Raw genomic sequence first — 15,431 nt, forward strand, 5'->3', positions numbered from 1 at the left:
TCTGCTGGGTCATTTGACTACTCTCGACCTCAGGTTTCTCTTCTGTAAGATGGGAATACAAATCTTCACTTTATGGACGATGGGTATCCAAGGAGAAATGCATTTGTAAAGGCAGCCCCCAGAGTTTCTGACATGCCTTAGGTACAAAATGACATGAAACCTGAAGGTGGGGAGGAATCCAGAAGCAAAGAGCATAGAAAGGAGGATAGGAATCTGGGGGATCTTTTGGCTGGTTTGGGTTGGACTTGGGCCTGGGGAGACATTGCACTTGGACTTAAGCAGCTTATTGGTGAACCCTGTATTTGTAACCTGATGTGTTTTAAATTGAAGCAGTGGGTGGTTGAGGCCAGGAGTGGGTTGTCACAGCGTGTAATCCCTGTGGGTAAAGCAAAAGGAACACAAGGCCCCAGATCATGCCCCTAGAAAGTAAAACAAGGTTTCCTAGGATTCTCCAATGTACAGACTCAAGCTGAATCTTGATCCTTTATGGTTGGAGATTGTGATTGTCAATGAACCTAACAAGGCAGGCAACAAACTGGTGGTGTGTAGAGACAGAGCCTAAAAAAAAAAGCTTAAAAAGTATTGCTATTTGTAAAAATAATGTTTTTTTTTTACAATGTCACCTTTTTTTTGTTTAATAATTAAGGAAGTTGTGGATATTTATTCTGGAAAGTTTGGAAAATGTAGAAAAGAACACATATAGGTCTGTCAAGCGATAATTTATCTATCCATGACATTTTGATATACATTGATCTTTGAACAACACGGGGGTTTGGGGTGATGACCCCATGCACAGTCAAAAATCTCTGCTTAACTTTTGACTCCCTGGAAACTTAGTTACTAATAGCCTAATGATGATCAGAAGCCTTACTGATAACAGAAACAGTTAATGAACAGATGTTTTACATGTTACAGGTATTACATACTGTTTTCATACAATAAACTAGAGAACAGAAAATGTTACTAGGAAAATCACAAGAGAAAATGTATCCACAATTCATTAAGTGGAAATGGATCACTGTAAAGGTCTTCATCCTTGTCTTCCTCACATGGAGTGGGCTGAGGAGGAGGAGGAAGAGGAAAGTTTGTTCTTGCTGTCTCAGGGAAACAGAAGCAAAAGAAAATCCACATACAAGTGGACCCAGGAAGTTCAAACCTGTGTTGTTCAAGGGTCAACTGTTTATCCCTCTAGGGTGTGTGTGTGTGTGTGTGTGTGTGTGTGTGTGTGTGTGTGTGAGAGAGAGAGAGAGAGAGAGAGAGAGAGAGAGAGATTTTTTGGTGAGAGTTGTATAAAGTCAGGGCATATTTTTATTCTAAGTACTTAGTTGTCCCAAATCTCATCAGTTGAGTTGAACTGAGTAACACTTGATTGACTATCAAGTCCTGGACTCGACGAATTGAACTAGATTCTATTTCTGCTTAGCTCAAGTATTTGAATTTTTAAAAAATGTTCTTGGAAAAGGTTACAGTCAACAACATCCTGCAACCAGTTCTAGAGTTTTCGAGGGCTATAATTTCCAAACACTGAGTTATAAAATGTTCCCTGTCTCTCTTAGGCTCTTAAGACAAATTTCTTCTACCCTCTTTCTCCTCTTAAAGTAAGTATGAGATTAAAAAAAAAAAAATCCATTTTGACAATTTTTTTCCTATTCTGTAAAAAGAAGTTTTAGCAAGCTTGAGAGAGAGAAGGGGGAAAGGAGAGAAAGAAAGGAAGGTAGAGACAAAGCGAAGATAGTGGAAGAAAGAAGACGGGGAGATGGAGGGAGAAGCTGTAGTGCTACTTTTCCTGCTGTGAGACTCGGGGAAGGTCATCAGCTTACTAATATTGGCTGAATGCCCATTACATGGCAGCCCTGGGTTATACTCACAGCCTCCTGAACAATCTCTGATGCTAATTAATATATGGTCTCTTTGATCTCTTTTTTTTTTTTTTTAATTTTATTTATTTATTTTTTTTATTGCATTTTAGGTTTTGGGGTACATGTGATGAACATGCAAGATTGTTGCATAGGTACTTTTAAGTCTGAAAAGGCCCTCAACTCCTTGGCCTTTGACTAGCACTCTTTATAAACTATTGGAAAAACAGCACTTCTTCCTTCCTGTGATTCCCCCAGCAACTCACTTTGGCTGGTGCCAGACCAAGCACAGGGGTGACCACCAGGCCTGTCTTCTGAATGAAACTCCCCGTGGTGGGCCACCTCCACTCTCATACAGAGAACAGAGGGGCTCATCTTGTTAAGGAAACTTCCCTTAACAACTCTCACCACATTGCAAATTCTCAAAGAGACTGGGAATTGAGCTCATCACCCCTCCCCAAGATACAGATTGAGTCCCCCAATTCTTCTGATAGTTATTAACTTTATTAAAGCCTGCAGAGACAACCTAGGTAGGTAGGTAGGTAGGTAGACAGGTAGACAGACAAACTATGTAGGTAGATAGAAAGACAGACAGTCGGTTTGTCTTCACTAGCATGGTTGGAGAAAGTACTAGATGAAATCCAAGAGAGAGGCACGGAAGAGCCAGATCATGTAGGATTTTGCATGAAAGGGAATGGGAACTCTCTGAAGAGAGAGGTGTAGTTAATCATTTTTTTCTCCATTATTCTGTATGCAGATAAGAAGCCAAGTCTCTCTTGTGCTTCCACCTAGAATGCTGCTGGGCATGAATGAGGCTCAGGCAACCCATCACAAATTCCCTTGAAGAAAGATCTCATATAGCCCACTCCAGCATAGCCAAAATGTAGGCAAACACAGTCCTTACTCTGAGTTTTGAAGCAAGCATTTAACAAAATGCCTTCAACTTCACAATATTGCAGAATACAGCTTTTATTATTTCCAGGATTTAGAGGCACAGACACCATAGCACCAAAACACACCAACAGAGAAAGCTCCAGGTCCTTGCTCAGCCCTGATGCAGACACTTTATTCCTCTACATATGTACTTTATTTTTGTTGTGTTGAGAAAAATAAATGCAAAAACCCTGACATCAACAGATCCCTTCTTTCCTCCCCTTCTTACCCTAGTCACAGTTACTTAGACTTTCTTGTGGAATAAGAAAAGATGACTAGAATGTCAAACCCAACCATCATCCCAAAATGTCCGGTCCAAAATTAGAACAAGGAGAAGACAATCAATCACTCCCAGGTTACGAATCATGACCCAGCCATAAGCAGAGCCTCTCAGTGATGTATTATGTTTATATCTGACTCTCCGTCTTGACAGCTGGCCTTCTGTGATCAGTTTCCTGCATTGTAAAACTACTCCAGATGTGAGAACAGCTCAATAGCAGAGCTCTCAGCCTAATTAATTCAATCACAGGATAGTGATTAAGAGGTCAGCGGTGACATTTCCAAAGTGCACCTTCCGTCTTCCCAGCAGCTAGCTAGTCTTAAGGCTCCAAAGCCCTCAGGTGACTCTGGAGCCACAGGAACCCTTGCGGGCCTTGTCCAACCCTCGGGTCTTGCTTCTGCTGTTTGCAGCAAGGCTGACCAAGCAACAAGGCCACAGCCACAGTTGGTCCTGCTGGGAAGTATAAATGTTCCCCCGTAAAGAATGTTCACCCTAGATCCAAACACAAAGGAGCCAGAGTTGCATGCTGACTTTAATTTTGAATTCCATACTTACGTCTGCTTCTTAGGAGGCAGCAGGAGGAAAGGTGAAGCTTGAGACCTTCAGAAAGGTACTCACCTCTCCAAGCTTCTACTCCCTCAACTGTAAAATTGCGTTTCTGATAATTACTTCATAGGATGTGTTTTAGGAATACATGAGTTATTAATTGAAAAACTTTTGGGACAGTGTGTAGAAGGTAGAAACACTCCATAATGCTAGCTATCCTTATTATTATCACTGCTACTACTGCTACTATTATCTTTAGTGTCATTTATACCTGAGTTGTATCACTCAGGATACACACTCAAGCCACAGAATCTGACTTAGCTGATTTAAGCAGAAAAGGGCTGCATTAAAAATGATACTGGGTAGCCTATAGAATTTCTCAAAGAGCCAGAAAATAGGACCTGAAGACCACCCAGCTAGCAAAAATACCCAAAACACAGTGGGAACTTGCCCTGTTAGGGTAACACTGCTGCCCCTATCCAACTCCAGAGATTTTAGGGTACAAGTTAAACATCAATCACCCAGGGCTCTGAAAACGACCACTCCCTCCAGCCACCACTGCCCCAGAACTTAATCTTGCTCAACGAGCTGCTGTCTCTAGAAAGGTTTCCTCCAAATCCCCACTTCTTTGAGAAACTCACTCCTTACTCCCTGGTGATGCTGTTCTGTCTGACTGGTAAAATCTCAATGGTGTGTCCCTCCCCTTACTGCAAGAGAGTCTGGGAAAGCACCCATATGTCTGTGTTCGTCCAGTTGCACTTCCAAAAAAGGAATTCCTGAGGTTAGGAAATAAGAGGTTTATGTTGGTGCAGAGTTCTGCGGGCTGTACAGGAAGGGTGGTGTAAACATCTGCTTTCGGTGAGGGCCTTAGGGAGTTTACACTCATGGTGGAAGGTGAAAGGGAAACCTTCACATCACATGGCAAGAGAGGAAGGAAGATTGTGGGGGAGGTGCCAGGCTCTTTTGAACAACCAGCTCTCAGGTAAACTCAGATCAAGAACTCACTCATTACCATGGGGATAACACCAAAACATTCATGAGGCATCAACTCCCATGACCAAAACACCTCCCACTAGGCCCCACCTCCAACATTGGAGATCACATTTCAACGTGAGATTTGGAGGGAACAAACATCCCAATCGCATCACTGACACTGTCTGATTCTACTCTAGAAGGGGACTTTGCCTCCCACCAAGACCCAGAGAATGGAGAATTCCCCAGACGTTAGAAGAAGGTGGTACAGTACCAAAAGACGAGAAGGACCAGCAAAGGAGGAGGCTGTTGCTGGGGATGAAGGCTTGTGTAAGACTGGACCTTGTGTGGCATGATGTGATAATTGTATACCCAACCGGCCAACTGGGTCACCAGGTGTTCATCCTGCTGGGTTAAGGATTGCCCTCTTACTCTTTTAATGTGCTAATGCTTCTGGAAATACATGAGAATTAGGATATTAAGGTCTCGCTCCTCTTGTTACGTGGAGAAGCCAAGTAACAGGAAGGCACTGGGAAAAGAGAGGTGGCAGTGTATGAAAAGGAGCTTTCAGAGAAAAGCTTCACCAGGGACTGAAGGATCTGGCCCGAAGGATTCATGGTTTGCACTCTCTCTGCACTGCATGAGCACTTGCTAATAAATATTAAATGAATGTGCTGTAATTACTGGATGAGTCTCTGGCCACCTGAAGCTACCCACATATTTGAGGTAGGCTGGGATCTGCTGTGGAAGCTGCTGGTATTTCAGCAAGTGACGGGCAACCTTTACTGCAACAGTTGGGGCTCCTGCAGAGTGAAATGCTGCTTTGCAAGAGGGAGGGTATTGGAGGCTGAGAGTGACTAAAGATGGCAGAAGAGCTCCCAGATGCTCAGACCAGGATTTGGCATAAGGGTGCCTGAGGGATGACTCTGTCCAGTGCCTTCCAGCCGTGCAGAAGATCTGGTATGACTTCTGTCTTCAGTGGCTGGGCCCCTACTGCTCTATGCTGACCCTGCCCAGCTGGAGTCTAGAAACATCCCTAACCTCCTCCATGGGTGGCTATGTCAAAATGATGATAAAATGTCTTCAGACAGGCTAGACCAAGCACTCGCATGGTGACTCTGCTTGATCCATCTGAGACTCTTTAACCTTGAATAGTAAGTCACATCTTCATTTGTACTCACCCTTCATCAGAGTCCCTTTGGAGCTGGAGAGACTTGGAATGAATAATGTGAGAGTTGACTTTGTGCAGCGTCATTCATGCCTGAAGTCATTGGCTCCTCTCCACCCATTGGGGAAGGACTAGCAGATATTTATTTGCCTCATTTGACAGATGAGGCATCTAAGGTTCAGAAAGCTTACGTGACTTCTCTAAGGTCACGAAGCAGTACATTGAAGATAAATCTCAAGTCTCCTGTCTCCCAGTCTGGTGCCAGTGCATTTTCAAATTTATTATTTTCTGCTGCTCTCTGGAACACTCCTAAATCCTGGACACTACCACCACCACCATCCCTTATCTCCATCACTGCAGGAAGACCCCTCTATTTGATATAATACTTTCATGTGTGGACCATCTTCCTCTCCCCCTAACTGGTTTTGGAATCTGGATGTGGTCATTCTCATACATAAAGGACCCTTTGGCTATTTGGGGATCAAAACTGAGCTATTAGTTCCAACTCGAGCCAACTTAGATCCAAGCAACATCAAAGGGAGCTTTTGTTCCCTTCCACTGTCTCTCTGTGACATTCCAATAGTCTTGCACCTATTATTTCTCCCCTTCTTCCTCTAACCAAAAATCACCTAATCCCTGTGCCCTGCCCACCCACCCCACCATCCTAACCACTCACACAAGGAATTGAGAATGAACAGTGGCTATTTCCTGAACAAGAGGCCAAGCAGTCATCATGGTAACTCAAGAACATAAGGTCTATGTGGCAGAAAGAGACAGCCAGGCAGTTTCAATTGCAATCACCACTTGAATTCTAGACTTGCACATGACAAAGATTCCATGTCAAAGGGCTGCCATGAAAGCTCCCCTGAAGTAGAGGCTGGTGTTGTTAGAGGAAATGTAGAGCACAGCTTCATCAGAGGGGCTGAGACCAAGAAGGAAACTTCCAGAGTGAGAAAAAGCCCTCTTACAATACATTTTTCCACTATAGTCATTTATCACTCTGGGTGCCCTCCACCACAGTAATCAGTGTTTTATGAACTACCTTTCCCTCAAAGGCTCTTTCTCTTCTTTATTTTGCCCAAAATAAGATTTTAATTAAACTCCAGATTTCTCCTGCTGCTACTTCTTAGAGAAATATAGTTGAAGGTACTGGACTACGTAGAAATTATTTTATCGGTTGCTTCTGTTTATAAAGAAGAAAAACGAGCATAGTCCCTGGTTTTGTGTTCATTACATGAGCCCCATTCAGGGACGAACACAGTACCTTCTGGGGGGTTAGGTGTAATAAAGGTGTTTTGATCATGATAGCCGCACTTATCAAAAACTAACCACATGTCACAGCCTGCGACAAGCACAGTCTCAAGACTCAGGGCATATTAGCCTTATAGTTATGTTACCTGTGAGGTAGATTATCTTACATTTTACAGATGGGGAAACTGAGGTAAGTTTGAGTACTTTGCCCAAAGGCCCACAGCTAGGAAGTGGGGAAGCCAGGATTCAAAGCCAGTTTTCCGTCTCCAAGGACCAAGTGGATAAGCTCTGTGGATACTTCCTTTTAAGGATAAAGATTGATGACGGATAAAGTGGCTCAGCAACATGCGATTCTAAATGTTTTTTTAAGGTTAATTTGGAAGTTAGGGCTTCAGGCTTCTTTTTTTTTTTTTGGAGGAAAAGTAGAGAGCAAGTCTAGGCAAATGTTGGTAAGCATTATGGCATTCAGCCGATAGATTTGGGAACTCAAGTGATGAATCTGGCCTTTGCATCTTTAAATACCTTGGAAGGTCAGATTAGCACAGAAACCCTGATGCTGAACCGAACACTTGGTCCTCCCAGTTGGCAAACATTAGCTGGTTGAAGTACTTCCTGATGGAAATACCGATAACACGCTGACAAAAGTTCAAACTTGTTTCTAAAGGTCATCTCGACTGGCAGAGTAATTAGTTCAAGTTTGCCTTTTGCTTTTCCCTAGTGAGAGTTTTAGATGAAACCTCAGATTTTAGCCCTCTTTGCAGCATATGGTCAGTGACAAGAGACAGTCTGAGATTCTACCCAATACAGAGCACGTGGTCATCAAAAGTTTCTCTGCATCTGGGCCAGAACTGGTGTTAGACATTTATACTGGAGTTTAGTGATAGCAGCAGCATCTCCAGAGGAAATCTCCATCCCGTCCATTACATGGATTCCCCAGGATGCCCCTTCAATCCCAGAAACATCCAGTTTCTTCATGGACACATCAGTTGAATTATACTGCAAACCCCACAATACCACCTGTTGAAGTCCCCTGAATCTCCCTTCCCCCGTATTGCCTGTTACCATTCAGCCAGCTCCTTAGGATTCTGCTCAACCTTCCCTTTCACCCAAAATCTAATCAGACTGAGCCTACCCCCCAAATCTCACTTTAATTTTCACTTCCTTTTCTCTTCCCACTGCTGTCACCTTTTGCCTGGCCTATTGCTGTCCTGTCTGCATCCCGACATCCTCTCCTTGCTGAAACATCCATTGGAGCTTAACCTGACTCCATTTCACCTCTGAAGATCTTTCTGAGGGTCCATCTTCAGGATAAAGCCCAGGCTGTCAGCACTGCGTGTGTTCTTCTGTGGTCTGGTCTGGTGCCTGCCTGCTTCTCTGTTCTCATGGTACAAACACTCCCCACACTCCATTTGTTTCGTATTCACTTTGTTTGTCTGTCTGTCCGTCTCCCTACCTCCACTCTTTCCCTCCCCTACTTCCCTCTCCTCATACCAAACCCCTTGGTGGTTGCCAACAGGTCATGATGTGTGTACATTTGCGCATAATGTTGCCTCTACTTGTCATAATCTTGTAATAACCTTACCGCACATAGAGTGTACTAAGTGTCCAGTGCTACCAGAGAACCCTGGGCATGCCTCTAGGCAACCGATCCCTCTCTCTGGTGAACTGCACGTGGGAAGTGCTCACAGCCTGCCTGCCTGCCTGTGGAACACATGGGGATTGAATTCCTGACCCTAAAAGGACTCCGATGGTGATCTCCTGGGACATGCATTTTAGGGCCCTCCAAGGCAGTTCCTCTTCGTCATATTTCACCTGTCACACAAATGTCATTCTTCTCCACTCTGTGATATGGAAGCACCTGGAAGTGGTATCCAGCAGTGATGGACAGTCTCTGGAGTCGGATTTGCATTCAAGGCCCCCCTCAGGCACTGAGGAGTTGTGTGCCCCCTTAATATGTGCCGAACTCACTTTCCTCAACTGTAAATTGGGGGTGGTCATTGATACCACCTCTAAGGGTTGTTGCAAGGATGAACTGAGATAATTTGCATAGAGCACACAGTCTACGTCTTTGCTATTCAGTAAAGGGGCATCCACTGCTTTGTTGTTTCCTATCTGTATCTTCCATGTGATTGTAGTAGGGTTCATGCCTATCCACTTACTTATCCTATATGTTGTAAAGACCTAAAAGAAAACACCCAATACATGTATTAATTGAAATTTACAGTGGGGGGTAGGGAGTTGGAGAGGGATAACATGGGGAGAAATGCCAGATATAGGTGATGGGGATGGAGGCAGCAAACCACATTGCCATGTATATACCTACGCAACAATCCTACATGTTCTTTACATGGACCACAGAACCTAAAATGCAATTATATGTATACAAATTTAATTGCCACTAAGTCACCACTACTTCAGAAGGTAAACTTTTCCTATGGGATCATAATAAAAGGATTCTGCATTTTTTTTTTTTGAGGCTTTTAAAATCTGGATGTTTAAGAGGAGTTTTCCACGTAATGAGTATGATAAAGGCACTGTGGCAAAGCATCGCCAGCTGGGTGGGTTGTGTGTGCTTAGTGTATGCTTGTGCCCAGGGATGTCACAAAAAGTCAACCTGAAACTTGCTGGGGTGTTGCCTGTGTGCACTGTTGGGATCAATGTCCTTTTCAGGATTCACTGAAGAAATTTCTGCCGACACTGAGCTGCCAGAAAGGATTCTATTTCTATAGAATGACTGCTGTGTTTGGAAATTTTCTTTCTTTGCTTTGGACACTAGGAAGCTGAGTATAACATGTAGCCCACCTTAAACAAAACCCTCTGGTGATCGCCATGGTGTTCTGACTTGACCCAGGCTTCATCTTAGCGGTCTACATTATTCTCCTATACTTCAGTCTCTCTACCTCAGCACCCAGCTCAGTACCTGGCTGAGGGGTGAAAAATTCTTAACCAGTCCGTTCCCCAAAGTCTACTACCAACAGACTGCTCTTCATACCTTTTTCTATATTTTTTTCATACATTTTTGGGCAAATGGCAAGATAAAAGTGAAGAAATAGTATGTTAACATTTTTTTCCTTCTCTCCCTCTCTTTTTTCCTCCCTCATCATCTGTCTTTTTAAAACATCGTTAGAGTTTCCTTACAGCAGGATTTATTGTACTTTTACAACTGAAAGGGGAATAGTGCTTACCAGCTTGACTGGTGGAAAATTTCCAAGCCGCACAGTTCACTAGTTTATATTACCTAATAGAGAGATAAATAAGCCATGATTCTTCTTAAGGACTGGCTTTTAATTAGATTTTTAATGGATCCTCTTTGACTTTCCCAAGCATAAGTACTGCTGTATTAGTTCATTATTGTGATTAAAAGCAGCTAATAATTATCATAACTAAGTAATTTTCCTCAAGTGTTGCAGCCCAGTTTGATGCCCTGAATGTTAGCAGCGGCGGGCCTATGCCTGTCTCTTTTTCTCTGCAATGCATAGCACAGCAGCTATTTTGAGTTGGAGACTGGGAGGCCTGCAGACATAGGAGGGCGCAGGGACAGAAAGTGTCATTTCTCTGAGCCAGTGTCAAGATGCTCTGTGTGGTACTGTTTGAAACACCCTCCATTTCACTCCTCTGATGTCTGAAAGTTTAACCCAACTGCAGTATCTCCCCAAGTATCTTTAGGTCACTAGTCGGAACATTAGTCAGGATGCCTAACTAGGAGGAGGTTTATGAGCTTGCAAAAGGCTCATTCAGAGGCTCTGCAATGTCAGCATTGGACTGAGAATTCCCATTTCTCAGCCTCCCGGCCTTTTACCTTGTAGACACAGAGGTGGATAGATTGCCCCAGCAACCCCACTGCCCGTGTGGCTTAATTATTCTTCATTCTTGTTGTTGTTGTTTTGTTTTGTTTTATTACATTTTTTTGAGATGAAGTCTTGCTCTGTCACCAGGCTGGAGTATGGTGGGGCGATCTTGGCTCACTGCAACTTCCACCTCCTGGGTTCAAGCAATTCTCCTGCCTCAGCCTCCCAAGTAGCTGAGACTGCAGGTGTGTGTCACCACACCCAGCTAATTTTTGTATTTTTAGTAGATACGGGGTTTTACCATGTTGGCCAGGCTAGTCTCAAACTCCTGACCTCAGGTGATCTGACTGCCTCAGCTTCCCAAAATGCCAGGATTACAGGCATGAGCCACCATGCCCCACCTATTCATCATTCTTTACCTTTTTAAGAATATAGACATTTTATAATCAAAGATAGGGTCATGATGGAAATTTTTGAAAATGACTAGCAGGAAGAAAATAACAATCACAATTAGTTTGACTATCAATATTGTATGTTTGTTTTTCTTGTCTTTAGGCATTTTTTTTCCCGTAGGAAAGGGATCATGGTGTTGCCTTAGTAATATATCATGCATGTTTTTTTGTGTCATTAAATCGTCTTCCACAAAATCATTTTTTAAGTTTAGCCAAGTATGTCATTATATAAATGTACCATAATTTATTAATCTCTGGCTTTTGTTGGACATTTAGATGATTTTAAGACTTGTATTATTATAAGCAACATTTCACCTAATGTCCTTTTAAAAAAATATTTGAGTAGACCATGATTATTTCCTTGGGTGAAAATTTTACACGCTGGTCAAAGGGAGTGGAGAATGTTGACGCTTTTGCTGTGGAGTACCAAATCGCCTTCTAGAAAGATGGAGCAAAGTAAACTCTCACTAGCAGTGTGTAAGGAGTGATTACTTCTTCATATGTTCTCCAACACTGGGAAACATCATTGTTAGTGTTAATTCTTTTTCTAGGTTTCAAGGCACAGGGAATGGTGGTTGATTTAATTTGCACTCTTTCTGGTCACGCAAGTTGAACATTTTTTCACGCATATATTGGTCATTTGAATTTCTTGTTTTGCAGATTGCCGCCTCTTGTTCTTTGCCCATTTTGCATTGTGATGTTAATTTTGGTGTGATTATCTTTTGAAGGATTCAGATGGTCCTACTTTACCAAAAATAATTTTCCACACTTACTGTCTGTATTACCTCATACTAAAGGGGAAGATGGGATTGCCTCTGGGCTTGGGACTGTGGAAATGTAATGGTAGCACTCCAACGGCACCATTGCAATCAGAATATAATTTGACAAATTCTAGACTGCTCAAAAATAATTTTTAAATTTCATTGCTAGTTATGGTTTTATTGCTGTTATTATAGTTAGAATGTGTCTTAGTCCTTGCTTTGCCATTTACCAGCTTTGTGAGCCTGGGCCAGGTTGCCACACCTCGTGGAGCCTCAGTTTCCTCACCTATAAACTGGGATGACACCTACCTTGTGCACTATTTGCTAACAACAAATGTGATAAAGTTCATAGAACATAGTGCCTGGCACAAGGATGGCAGCCATTAAGAGAAAGCATTGTGAACGTTTAAGAGACTATGTGTATGATACCTAATTTTCTACTCAAACCTGTCACTTTAGAGTAGCCTTCATGGAATCATACGGGTCTCCCTCACTGTCTGTTCCTCCCTCTTTGCTGAAGGGACAAAGTTGCAGGTTGCATGCTATGTTTCAAAGAAGCCTTCCAGCTTCTGTGGAAGGGGCCGTCTTCAGGGATTTGCACAGATCTCACCCTCCTTGCCCCACAGTGGCATGGGAATAGCAGTGCTCCCAAGACCTAAGGATGCCTTGGGGAGGGTGACAGCGCCTTCACATTCCTTAGCAATGAGCAGGGTGTCTGATGTGATCAAGACAAAGGTCAAGTTTAAAAGAAGTTTGTTTTAGCGATCAGGCTCCTCCCCTTCATTCCCCAGAGACACAAGTATAGAACTTCTGGGGACACCAGGACATGGGCTTAACTCCACAAACACTTCAGAAGGGCCGCCCAAGTGGAGGGGAGTGGATTTACAAGGCCTTTGACATGGACCTTGGGCCCTGCTCTGTGTGATGGCTTCCGTATTATCCATCTGGCATCAAATAGGGAATATTTCTTCAGTCATTGTTTTTATTTTAGCATGCTGTGTGATACACCAGACAGTAGCTGCCATCAAGATGGTTACTGAATGTTCATCAGACAGTTGGAGGGCAGCAGTGACTGTGTTTGAAGCAGGTTTGAAAGGAGCACTAGTCTTACTTTACATGTACAACTAAGATTCTCTAAGGAATCCTCATGATGCATTTTAGGTGGTATCTGCAGGTTTAGCTTTGCACCCTTCCACTAGTATGACATACAGCTGTTTAACCACATGAACTTGGCTCCTCTGTGCTTCTGGTTCTTCAAGGACCATGCTAATAATTTCCATACCTTCCTCAAAGGCAAAGTTACGAGGATAAAATTAAATAGTGGGAACGAAAGGTCAAAACTCATTGTGTCAAGGCAAGCAATTAGGCTGGGTTCTAGTTTCCAAACTGCCAGGGAAAAGCCCTCTGAAGCTCTTATTTCCCTTTCATTAAAATGAGGAGGTCGGACTGGAAAATCTCTTTGGTCCCTCATAGGTCTAATGTTCTGGGAATCTATATGAAATATTCAAAAGGATTTATCAACAGTGAATCCCTAGAACATAGTGCTCCTAGAATTGAATCAATATTGACGGAAATCCATTGTCTCGGCACAGAAGATGCACAGAGAAGAGCCCGGCTGGCCTTTCTTGTAGCTGCAGTCCCGTGAGCGTTACGGCACAGGAAGCAGGAACACTCGCCATACAGCCAGTCGTGGCATGCGGAGTATGTTAAGTCTGGCAGCAGAAGAACCTGGATTCAAATTTTGGCTTGGTTCCTTTCCAGCTATGTAACCTGAAACAAGTCATTTTACATCCCTGGCCTCAGTTTCCATCCCTGTAAGGAAAAAAAGAAATTTGACAATCCTCATACTGGGTCTTGTGAGTGGCAAATAAGATCATGTATCTAAAAATACTGGCGTCTTACAGGGCCTCACACATAGTGGGCATTCACCAATGTGACCGCCATTGCTTTTATTGGACTAAATCAGAAAAGACAAGTTTCCATTTCAGCCACCCAAAGAATTAAGAGGCAGTGGCCCAGAGCCAAGAATTATTGAAGCAGGCAAAGAATGTTTGTTCTGTCCCCCTGCCTCCCCTCCCCACTTCACTTAGGGTCCTTTCAGGAAGTCACAGGTGGGTCACAGGGTTTTAATAATCCCAGAAAGAGCATCTGTTTATCTGTGTAAAGGAGAGCAAGAGAATCCAACTTTCTGGCACCAAGCAGAATGAAAAGGTGTTCGTTTGTAATGGGCTGGTTTCAGGCCTTAAGCCCTTCCCTTATGAAAATAATTTACCCTGCTAATTACATCACATTAACCAACTACTCCCGGTATAGATTAAAGGACTGCTTTTTCAAATCATTCTATAAATTAAAAGCAGTCCTCCCAGATACATGATTTCATGCATAAATACGGCATTTGTGTTGTCAGAATTTATGTTGAGAGGAAATGGAGGAAATGTATCCTTAAAGAAATATTTTGCAGTAGTTGTTAACACCTTCCACTCCTTCTGCTCAGTGCTTCTCATACCGTAATATAAATGTGCAAGCTGTTAGCGCGAGATGAACATTCCGGAGCTTCAGGAGCCACCTGCCTGTGTGGCTGACTTGTTATTTAAATTCCCTTTACATTTCACAGATTTAAATACTGCCAGGGTCCTGATTTATGATGTCCGCATCACACACATAAAACTTTCACTAGGATCTCCCTGTTTCTCACGCGCGCGCACACACACGGGAGGAAGTCAATTGTGGCCACAGGTGGAAGAGATTGTGGAGCGAGTAATCCCCAGCAGGGTGTAAAGACCAGAGGGGTGTGCCCAGGAGGCCAGTCAGAAAGCAGAAGGGCTTGGGAGACTTGGTTCCAGGAAATCTGTCCCCTACCCTTCCTGTCAGCCACAAGAGAATCCAGGGAATGTGGGAAGGATGGAAGGAGTAGAGACATTTAAGAGAAGGAATGCCGAATGGGATCCTCTGCTCCTGGTAGGAAGGAAATCTGCAGCTCCTCCTTCCAGGGCCAGGTCTCATGGCTGTCAAGGAGCAAGCCTGTAAGAGGTGATCGAAGGAAATAACTGTGAAGAATTCAGGACCAACCCTCAAAGGCAGCCCTGAATCGTGCACCTACCCTCATGTACCTGGCATTAAGACCAGTCATAGCCCTCTGCAAGGCTGGCACAGGGGCTCAGTTGGCATTTAAGATTACAAACTTCACCCGTCTAGGTATTTACAGCTGACAGTGTGCTAATTTGTCCAAGCTTCGTGGTTAAGCTTGGCAGACCAACAAATGTTCCAAATGTACCAGCAGGTACATTTTAAAAACAGTTCAAACAAGTGAAGTTTCTATTACAAAATGTAAGAGACATCTTAGAAAAGGCTTGGTTTTGAACAAGTTTATGCATACTTGCACATGCACACACACACAGCCTCTTACTGGTGCTGTTCGCCTTCC

General features: G+C 43.3%; 1 protein-coding gene and 1 long non-coding RNA gene across 3 annotated transcripts in view; both read left to right on the top strand.

The window, feature by feature from the left end:
- SLIT3 (slit guidance ligand 3) overlaps positions 1-15,431 on the top strand; it is a 627,330-nt gene that overhangs the window by 219,823 nt on the left and 392,076 nt on the right. The gene's annotated exons all lie outside the window — the stretch shown is intronic.
- Positions 1-15,431, top strand: part of LOC141582469 (uncharacterized) — a 101,233-nt gene that overhangs the window by 56,885 nt on the left and 28,917 nt on the right. The window contains exon 2 of the long non-coding RNA XR_012515322.1: positions 1-15,431. This exon is cut by the window's left edge and continues 50,216 nt beyond it; it is cut by the window's right edge and continues 28,917 nt beyond it. This is a non-coding gene — a long non-coding RNA (uncharacterized LOC141582469).

Source organism: Saimiri boliviensis, chromosome 20 (genome assembly GCF_048565385.1).
Source record: "Saimiri boliviensis isolate mSaiBol1 chromosome 20, mSaiBol1.pri, whole genome shotgun sequence".
NCBI lineage: Eukaryota > Metazoa > Chordata > Mammalia > Primates > Cebidae > Saimiri > Saimiri boliviensis.